We start from the raw sequence: 11,210 nt of genomic DNA, 5'->3' as shown, positions 1-11,210 counted from the left end.
TTTTTTTTCTTTGCCTGAAAAATATATAATTTTCCATTTCTTATTTTTTCATTAACAATGTTAGAAATCAAAACTCATAATTTTCTCTGCTCTCTTGAACTTCATACAAGTTTTTACTACTATTTAGGATAACTAAATTCAAGAACATAAATACACAATTAGATTAATCGATTTCAAATTTCTCAATTAGTGTTGTTTTTGGATTTATAACTTTACAAATTTTGAAACTTCATCAACACTTAAACTCTAAAATTTTATGAGATCTCCACCTTTGTAGACCTTTGTATACCTTTCATACTCCATTTGCGCATGAGATAAGGTCAACAAATACTTGATCATTGTTTTTGGCACATACTCCATCTGCGCTTGAGATAGAGTGGTTTTCAGGAGGTGAAAAAAAAAAGAAGACTTTCATTTGATTTACAAAAGTGGAGATCTCATGAAATTTTAGAGTTTAGTGCTGACTAATTTAATTGTGTATTTTTGTTCTTGAATTTAGTTATCCAAAGAAAATTATGAGTTATGATTCGTAACATTGTTAATAGAAAAATAAGAAATAGAAAATTATGTATTTTTCAGACAAAGAAAAAAAAGTTAATGTATTTTTCTGGCAAAAATAAATAGTTTGTATTTTTTTCCGAATTTTTTTTCAAAAATAGTAACACCGTCACAATACCGTTAACAGTCGTAACGGAGATAAAGAAAAATTAGAAGAAGATAATAGTTCGTATATTTTTTATCAACTAAAAAATAGTTTATGTATTTTTCTGACAATAAAAAAAATTCATGTTTTTTTTGTAAATATTAAATAGTTGGTGTTTTTTTGGGAATTTTCCCATTTTTGTTTTTGTCTTCAGAAAAGTTTATGCTTTTGGGTTTTGGCATATAAGTTAAAAAGGCTTTTTGGATATGGCTATCCACGTATGACTGTACGATGCATTAATCTCAATTTAGCTAAATAACAATAATAACTAGTTCATCATATGTAATATATATGATATATATATCTACAGAAAGAGATACGTATGAAATTGGCTCGTTGACTGTTGTATATTACAATCGGAGGAGGAAACGGGGTGATCGGAGAACATGGGAGGTGATGGTGGCGTTGTTGGGTTTGTTGGTCTTGATTCTTTCAACTTCGAGTTAGCTTCTTCTCTTCTTCGTTCTGGGTTTATAGTTCAAGCATTCGAGGTCAGTTGCTTCCAATTTTTTTTTTTTGTTTTTTGGATATTATTCTGGAAAACCAGGTTGATCGGGTTTCAATTATTCGGAACCAAACATGTGAAATTTGTGGGGTTTGTAGTAATTTCGAAATTCTCAGTCTATCTCCCAGGAGTTCAATTGAACTGAAACAAGTGAAATTGATTTGATTAGTAGTGCGGGATTTTGTTGATTATTGCTTTGTCTATTGAAATATATATAAGGAGGAAAGCTAAATTGTTTTTTTTTGGGCAATCTAAATTGTTTTATCTAAATTCCACAGATAAGTACAGACTTGGTGGAGAAGTTCACTGAATTGGGAGGACACAGATGTGACAGCCCTGCAGATGTTGGGAAAGGTGAAAGATACATGGAAAATAAGTTCAGATTTTCAAGGGAAAATGGAATTTTTGTTTACTGTTTATCGAGCATTCGATATCTAGTTTTAGTTGTGTTTCTGCTGCTATCTCGTTTCATGGCTTTGTTTATTACTTGTGATACTGTTTTGTGTCATGTTATTTACTTTGCTTCCTTTATCTTCTGTGTTTGTTCTTAATTAAGCAGGAGCAGCAGCCGTGGTGGTTTTACTATCCCATCCTGACCAAATTCAAGATGTTATTTTTGGTGATGAGGGTGTTATGAAAGGTATTCCCTAAGATTCTTTACCTCACAGTTTATGAACTTTATCTCAGAATTATTGTGTAGGAGGAGACTGTATGCGTCGTTTTTCTCTCGCAGGTCTACAGAAGGGCGCTGTATTGCTTTTGTCTTCAACAATATCGCCTTTGCACCTCCAGACGTTAGAGAAACAACTTACAGGTTTCAGTTTGATATTTTGAGGCATGGTTTGCCTTTCATCTCTGTATTTTGGCGCTTTTCAGTTGTGAACTGTAAATGGGATTTGTTTCTATTGCAGAGGATAGAGAACAGATTTTTGTAGTCGATGCCTATGTTTTAAAAGGGATGTCTGAGCTTCTTGATGGAAAACTAATGGTATATATTCTCTTTTCCTTGCTAAGTTTGTTACGTTGGTGGAGGAGTACTGTTGTGCTCGTTGATTCATTGTTTAAAGTCGCATGTTTACTGTACTTGTAGTAACTCTTTTCTTTCATACTTATAAGATAATAGCATCTGGAAGATCAGATTCAGTCACAAGAGCACAACCTTATCTAACTGGTAAAACTAGTTAACTCACGTATTTAGACCCGCTCAAGATGGAGACTTATTGCGAATTAATTTTGTCACTGAGACAATTTCTTTGTTTTATTCAGCAATGTGTCAGAAGCTTTACACCTTTGAGGGAGAAATTGGTGCTGGAAGGTATGGAACTTTCCAGGTCATATATAACCTTTTCGTGATCACTACAACTTCTAAGAGTTCGACTGCCTGTTTCCTCATCTCGAGTCATATCAATCATGATGCTCAAGTTGTTTGCCGAAATATTATGAAATCTATGAGATCTCTGGTCATAATATGCATGAAACAAAACCTTTGATGAATCTAACTATTCCCCTGCACTATAGGTTAACCCACTGATCTCGTTGGGTTTTTTTTTTTTTGAACCAGTAAAGTTAAAATGGTGAATGAGCTGCTTGAGGGCATTCATCTTGTTGCTGCCGTGGAGGCTATATCTTTAGGTTCTCAGGCGGGTGTGCATCCGTGGATACTGTACGACATCATTTCCAATGCTGCTGGAAATTCATGGTATGCAGTATGCTTTATGCTACAAGGACGTTCCTTCCGCTATGAGTAATAAAAAGGACTTCCAGTACCAAATTGGAGAGATATTGATAGTAGGACTGTTATTGGTTACAGTGTTGACGACATTTAGTGTACTACTAGATCTTAAGTATACACTCATTTAGAGGAGGGAAAAAGAATAAGCTGAATAGTTTAATTCTGGAAGTTTCGAGAATAGACTGTTGCAAGTATGTTGTAACTACAGCATGGTTTCTTGTTTACCAAATTTAACTGGAGGACAAATAGATTTGTTTTTAGCTTCTCAGTTAGTCCCATTGAAGATATATCTGAATGTTTATGCCAAATTGACATGCCCGTCTTTTGATCATGGCTTTCTCAGGATTTACAAGAATCATATTCCGTTGTTGCTAAAAGATGATATAGAGGGTCGCTTCCTGGACGTTCTCTCTCAGAATCTGGTATGATACATCAACTTGAAAGATGATTCGTTGTCATTCTTTTGGTCACAGGAAAATAAGAAAGAGAGAAATGCAAATTTTAGCTCCAATTTATTTTATTTCCTTACTGTGATTAAGTCTTGATGTTTAGCATATGTGACTAATGAGACGCTAACTGACTTTCCGATGGCAAGGGCATTGTTGAAGATAAAGCCAAATCGCTCCCATTTCCTGTCCCACTTTTGGCAGTTGCACGCCAACAACTAATCCATGGTATAAATCAGTATGATATTATGTCCTCTTTTGACAATGATAACGACCTCTTTTCCTTTATTTAATTATATGCATAACTTTCCCCTCTCCAGGAATATCACAGATGCAGGGAGATGATACAACTAATTCATTAGCTAAGGTTCGCAATAAAGTTTTCTTCATCTGTTTTCTAGTTCTTTGGAAACTTGTGGAGGCTGTAACTGTATGGAAAATACTGTCATAGACCATTTACATGACACATGACTCTCTAATGAAAGGTTCACATTATGATTGCTCAGATCTGGGAAAAAGTACATGGTGTTGGCATATTAGAAGCAGCCAATAGAGAACTTTACAAGCCAGAGGATTTGGCCAAAGAAATTGTCTCTCAAGCAAAGCCTGTGAATAGAATTGGTTTTATTGGTCTTGGAGCAATGGGTTTTGGAATGGCAGCGTACCTGTTGAAATCAAATTATTCTGTCCGTGGTTATGACGTAAGCTCTCTCGACTGTGAATGTCCTAGGGATTCGATGGTCTACATGTTCAGATTGTGTTAGTGGGCTTTAATTAGTTATATGAGTCAGTAGTATAGGTACATGTCTACTCCTCTACTAGTTTCCTAGTTTATAGAGGCTCTTGGTTTGCCTCCCGCTAGACTTTTGGCTGTAATGCATATATAGATGCCTTTACTTTTGGCTGTTAGTAATAGTGACATAATTTCAAAAAGAAACGCTGTTTTATCACTCTTAAGCAGTAAACGTGCCACTTTGTTAACTGAATGTTGATCGTGATCTGAATTTTAGGTATACAAGCCAACGCTTGTAAGATTTGAGAGTGCTGGGGGACTGGCCGCAAATTCTCCAGCTGATGTGACGAAAGGTACTCCTCAAAAGCAAATAGAATACAGTGTAGATGTGTCATTCTAAGATGAAGTCATTTCCCCTTATATCAAGTCATTTCCCCAGAATAATGCGTATAATCTGTTTCTGCTCCTACAGATGTAGATGTTCTTGTAATTATGGTAACAAACGAAGTTCAGGCTGAAGATGTCCTGTATGGACATCTTGGCGCGGTTGAAGGTATATCTCTGTGTCCTAAATTTCTCAGTAGTGGAGGTTAGAGCTAATTATTCTATTCAAATATTTCAGCTATTCCATCTGGAGCAACTGTTGTACTTGCGTCAACAGTTTCTCCCGCATTTGTTAGCCAACTTGAAAGGCGTCTAGAAAGTAAGTTTTTCTTTGCTTGATGATATAGGAATATCCTTATAGATGTAAGTGTTATCAGTAAGCCGCTACAGTAATACCTGTTGCATTCTGGATGGTCATATGCACCGTTGGTCAATTTTTACTTTCACCATAAATCATAATCTTTTACGGTTTCTTGACTGGGTACTATGATTTTTTTTATATATACTTGGGTAATGTTGCAGATGAGGGAAAGGACCTAAAGCTGGTTGATGCTCCTGTATCTGGTGGTGTTAAGAGGGCTGCCACGGGGGAACTTACGGTATGAAGTTTAGAAACCTATCTTATGTGTCTGTAAGGAAGCTGAAGTTGTATAATTTTTCAGATAATGGCTTCAGGTACCGATGAAGCACTTAAGTCTGCGGGACTTGTGTTATCAGGTGACGATTTCCTGTTCACTTTTCTGGTGAAATATTTCATGTTCACATCATAACCTGGATGTGCCTGATTATATTTGTCTTTTTTGAGCAGCTTTAAGTGAGAAGCTCTACGTGATTAAAGGAGGTTGTGGGGCCGGAAGGTAATTTTGTTTTGATCTTTTGTTATCACTATCACGATCCTTTCTTTACTGACATGGACACCTTCACTTTCTTTGTTACTTGTTCATTCGATGTTCTATAGTGGTGTAAAAATGGTCAATCAATTGCTTGCGGGAGTTCATATTGCATCAGCTGCCGAGGCAATGGCATTCGGAGCTCGGTTAGGTCTGAATACTCGAAAGCTATTTGATGTTATTTCCAACAGCGGTGGAACATCTTGGTATGCATTACGTAGATCTTTATGGAATAATCATCTCTGGAAAATTTTGTGTTACCATCAACGGCTTTAACATTTCTGATGAAAAGTGCATCAGTCTGATGCTCTGCAAAATGTTAACTATCTTAAGCCTAAAGCCTTGTCTTCATGAAGCCATTTGCTTTTCCTTGTTGATATCTTGTTTTACAAGTTTATGAGAAATGCAATTGTGTTAGCCTGTTAGGTCATAACGATTCTTTTTTAATATCCTGCTTGCAGGATGTTTGAAAATCGTGTTCCGCACATGCTGGATAATGATTATACACCATATTCTGCTCTTGATATATTTGTTAAGGATTTGGTAAGATTAGTTACTGTAATCAATTTGTAAACTTGTTTTGTTTTCTAAACTTATGTTAGAGTTGTGACTGTAGGGAATTGTTACCCGAGAAGGTTCATCCCGTAGTTCCACTCCATATATCAACAGTGGCACACCAGTTATTCGTAGCTGGTATACTCCAATCTTTTAACTGTTCTCAATTCATCTTGCACGTGCATCATTTTTGTCCTACGTTTTCAACAATGCAAATTATTATTTAAGAGCTCAGAACTTGGGTTAAATATAGAGTTAAGAGTTTCATGTGGTCAAAGTTTCTTTAATTATATAATCAGAAAACTTTCTACTTTTACTGAGCTATACTACTACTATAGTTCCTTTTCCTTTATGCCCATAAGATGGTGACAAATATGCTTAGAGATACTTCCATTTTACAGGCTCTGCTGCGGGCTGGGGACGGATAGATGATGCTGGAGTGGTGAAGGTATAATTTTCACCTGTCTTATTCCTAGAGCCAAAATTGCAGTTGAATTTGAGACAGCTTTTGACTGTTAGTCTCCGTTTCTCTATAAACAATAAAAATCCTCTTTTAACTTGAAAGGGCTGCAATTGAAAATGTTTGCTAGTAAATGTAAAATTTACAGTTTATGAAATATTTTGAATTTTTCTCTTATAATGATGAACTATTGGACGCAAGATCTGCTTATAGTGTTTGCTAGGTATCTTTATTAACCATAGATGGAAATGTGGAGCTACAACAGTATCAAGATTGGTATATTGTATGTTTGGTGTGACTCATGTAGCTGTAAGTAACTAAAAACCGTATTATTATATTTATAGGTATATGAAACCCTTGCTGGGATTAAAGTCGAAGGGCGACTTCCTGTTCTGAAAAAACAAGACCTACTGAAATCTCTTCCATCTGAATGGCCTATTGACCCTACAGCTGACATACATAGACTAAATATGGGAAACTCGAAGACATTGGTTGTTCTTGATGATGATCCAACCGGGACACAAACAGTTCATGACGTAGAGGTTCTAACCGAATGGTTAGTTTTGCATGATTTCTCATGACACTGAACTTGTCGTGTCAACACAAAAGAAATATCATGAATCTTTCATTGAAATAGCTGGCAAGTTGCTAACCTAGAACCCAATGGAAGGAACGAATAATTGGTTAATGTTTTTCCCTACATTTTGACAGGAGTGTTGAATCTATTTCTGAGCAGTTCAGAAAAAAGCATGCATGCTTCTTCATCTTAACAAATTCAAGGTCATTGAGCTCTGAGAAGGTCAAGACATTTTTTTTATGTGTAGACTATTTATTGGAGATTTCTATGTCATGGAATAATGAAAAGTTAAAGGTACATTAACTTCAGCAATTGGAAGCTCTAACTGCATATTTCTTCAACAGGCTAGTGCGTTGATCAAAGACATCTGTTCCAACCTATGTACTGCATCAAAAGAACTTGGCAACGCTGACTACACAATAGTTCTGAGGGGTGATTCAACATTACGTGGTCATTTTCCTCAGGCAAGTCTGGTAACACTATCATAAAATGGCACACTATTATTTCAATGTTACGATTTTAGCTTGGCATCTGTAGATGTCATTACTTGATATTATGAACCTTACAGGAAGCAGATGCTGCTGAATCAGTACTGGGGGAAATGGATGCATGGATTATTTGCCCCTTCTTCCTTCAAGGAGGGCGTTATACTATTAATGATGTGCATTATGTTGCAGATTCTGATAGGTATATCTTTGTGAAAAACATGTTTAATTTTTTTTGTTTGTTTCGAACTTCTAGAATCAGGGAAAACTTCCCTTCAGAGAAGGAAGATTGATAGTCTTCATCTTGAATATTGCAGTCTCGTTCCTGCAGGAGAGACTGAGTTTGCCAAAGATGCATCCTTTGGATATAAATCCTCAAATCTGCGTGAGGTTTGAATGCTTCCGACAAGAGAATCGTTTATGTATAGTTTGACTTTCTAAGAAATTGTTACCATCATATTTGATATGATTCCAGTGGGTGGAGGAGAAAACCGCTGGTGGCATTCCTGCTAACAGCGTTCAGTCGATCTCAATCCAGCTTTTAAGAAAAGGTGGCCCTGATGCAGTGTGTGAGTTCTTATGCAATTTAGAGAAGGTCAAATTTTCAAGCAGATTTTATGATGACTTGCTTTCAGTGAACTTAGGTGGTCTTCATAATTTTGGAATCTGTTAGTTCCCAGCTGTATAGTCTTACCTCTATCTCGATTTCTTATGTAAATCAGGGGTCTGCATGTATTGTCAACGCAGCTAGTGAAAGAGACATGGCTGTATTTGCAGCAGGGATGATCCAGGTAAGCCGCCCAATTCTTCCTCCAGTCTTTCTACTTTTTTTTTTGAGGCATATTCAGTTAGAGGGTACATATCTTTTTCTCTTATATTTTTGGTCCCTTACTCCCTTATTTCGATTGAACATTATATTTGGCAGGCAGAACTGAAAGGGAGATCCTTTTTATGCCGCACTGCTGCTAGCTTCGTGTCTGCTCTATTAGGGATTATTCCAAAAGATCCTGTTTTGCCAAAAGATTTTGCATCTGACAAAGAAAGCAGTGGTGCACTAATAGTTGTAGGCTCATATGTACCGAAAACAACAAAGCAGGTTTGCGTTACCTACGAACACAAGTATCTTAGTTATGTTTTTAATGAAACAAAGGTAACGAGTCCTGAGTCCATTTTCTTCTTTCAAACCAACAGGTTGAGGAACTTCAATCACAACATAAGCAGAATTTAAGGAGCATCGAGGTAAAAGAAGTAGATGTAGCGATACTTATAACAGTATCTCCCAGTAGTTATGCATGATATTTTTGCTAAGTTCTAGCTATGATCAACAGATCTCTGTAGAAAAAGTTGCTCTTAAATCTTCCGAAGTGAGAGATGAAGAAATCAGAAGAGCTATTGAGATGGCCGATGCTTTCCTTCGAGCTGGCAGGGAGACTCTGATTATGAGCAGTCGTGAACTCATAACTGGAAAAAGTAGTTTCTCAATTCTAAATCAATAAATTTATTTTTTTCGTTGGTATTAAGTCATGACTGAGGAATATCATCATTAACGGTTCTGGTATTCACTTGACAGCATCTTCAGAAAGTCTTGATATTAACAGCAAAGTGAGCTCCGCTTTGGTTGAAGTAGTGAGCCAGATAACTACCAGACCTCGTTATATTCTTGCTAAGGTATTTTGGCAAGCATTTGTTGCTTCTAGATTCAGCTTTCCAACTCATAAACTGTTTGACACAATTCGTCAATGCACAACCGTTTTTGGTCCAGTATCTTTCGATTTTTTTTGACATTGTAACGACCTTGTTTAGGGGGGAATTACGTCATCAGACACAGCAACAAAAGCACTTAAAGCAAGACGTGCACTTGTGATTGGTCAAGCCCTTGCTGGTGTTCCAGTATGGAAGTTAGGTCCAGAAAGTAGACATCCTGGAGTCCCCTACATTGTCTTCCCAGGTATATATTAATTTGGTTCAAACCATTCAATTAATTATAAATAGGTATTCTTAATAAACTCTTTTCCCCATATGTAACAGGTAATGTTGGCAACGGCACAGCTCTTGCAGAAGTTGTGAAGTCCTGGTCAGTTGTAGCTGGACGGTCGACAAAAGAGCTGCTTCTTGTGAGTATACCTCTCGTACTGTTGCCTCAATTTTCTCTTCATATATTGATGTTGTGTTTCTATGTAAAATAGAAAGCAGAAATAGGTGGATATGCAGTTGGAGCATTTAACGTGTATAATCTGGAAGGAGTTGAAGCTGTTGTAGCAGCTGCAGAGGAAGAAAACAGTCCTGCCATATTGCAGGTTAGTGTTCTGATTAAAAGTAAATTTCTGTTACATCAACGAGTAACCAAAGAATAACATTCTGTTCTGATATATGACATGAAAGCTGATCTTTTTTTTTTCTTTTTTTTTTTGCTTTGTTTTGGCTACGCTTTTAGGTCCATCCGGGTGCTTTCAAGCAAGGAGGCATTCCGTTGGTTTCTTGTTGCATCTCCGCAGCTGAACAAGCCAGGGTGAGTGGGATTTGTGACTGTTTTTTAATTCTGCGCTATTATAGAAACATACCTTTATTTTGGCAGTCATGTATTTTTGAACTCGCTAAGCAACTTTCATATGTGGTCTTTCCAGTCCGGAATAGATGCTAAATACCCAATACAAGGGTTTGACACTGAACTCCCTGATTAATATGCACAATGTGGCAGGTTCCAATATCCGTACACTTTGACCATGGAACTACAAAGCATGAGCTATTAGAAGCCCTTGAGCTAGTAAGTTTAAGATCTCTGTCTACTATGCTCAACCTCTTTGTCTTCTTCTACTTATTCCTAAATTAAAAAATTCATACTGAATTGATTCCGTGCTAGGGATTTGATTCAGTGATGGTAGATGGTTCTCATCTTTCCTTCACAGAAAATTTATCTTACACGAAATCCATAACAGAGTTGGCCCGTTCTAAAAACATTATGGTGGAAGCTGAACTAGGTCGACTCTCAGGAACAGAGGATGGCTTGACCGTGGAAGACTATGAAGCAAAGCTCACCAACGTTCACCAGGTCCTTGTTGTTTTTAAGCGCCGATAAATCCAATATCTCAGCTAACAATTTGTGTCTGCTAAACCAAACTACAACTAAATTTTATGAGTTTTTCAGGCTAAGGAATTTATGGAAACTGGTATCGATGCTTTGGCAGTGTGTATAGGAAATGTCCATGGAAAATACCCCGAGTCCGGTCCAAACCTCAAGCTTGACTTACTTAAGGTTGAATATATTCTTGTGCTAAGCGAAGAAGTTCTATGATGTTCTGAGTTTGTGTCATTCTTATTCTAACTGATCGACATGTATATAGGAACTGCACGCCATAAGCTCAAAGAAAGACGTCGTTCTTGTTCTTCACGGAGCTTCCGGTTTGTCTGAGAAGCTTATCAAGGTGAGTCTATCTACCATGTTTAAAAAGTTTCTTGTTTGGTTAAATCAGCGCCAAAAGTTTCACTTTTGATCGAGAATTTGGTATGGATATAACAGAATTAACGTCTTTGTGGGCTATATGGAAATTTGAATGAGATCAGGAATGCATTGAGAATGGAGTGAGGAAGTTCAACGTGAACACAGAAGTAAGAAAGGCTTACATGGAAGCTCTTAGCTCCGGGAAGAAGACTGACCTTGTCGATGTCATGTCGGCAACAAAAGCAGCCATGAAAGCTGTGATCGTTGATAAGATCCGTCTCTTTGGCTCTTCCGGAAAAGC

General features: G+C 37.0%; 1 pseudogene; it reads left to right on the top strand.

Annotated features, from left to right (window-relative positions):
- The window catches only part of LOC104775941, a 10,712-nt pseudogene continuing 502 nt past the window's right edge, over positions 1,001-11,210 (top strand).

Source organism: Camelina sativa, chromosome 3 (assembly GCF_000633955.1).
Source record: "Camelina sativa cultivar DH55 chromosome 3, Cs, whole genome shotgun sequence".
NCBI classification, from domain to species: Eukaryota; Viridiplantae; Streptophyta; class Magnoliopsida; order Brassicales; family Brassicaceae; genus Camelina; species Camelina sativa.
Note: the sequence above shows the minus strand (reverse complement) of the source record. Positions and strands in the feature narration are given on the sequence as shown.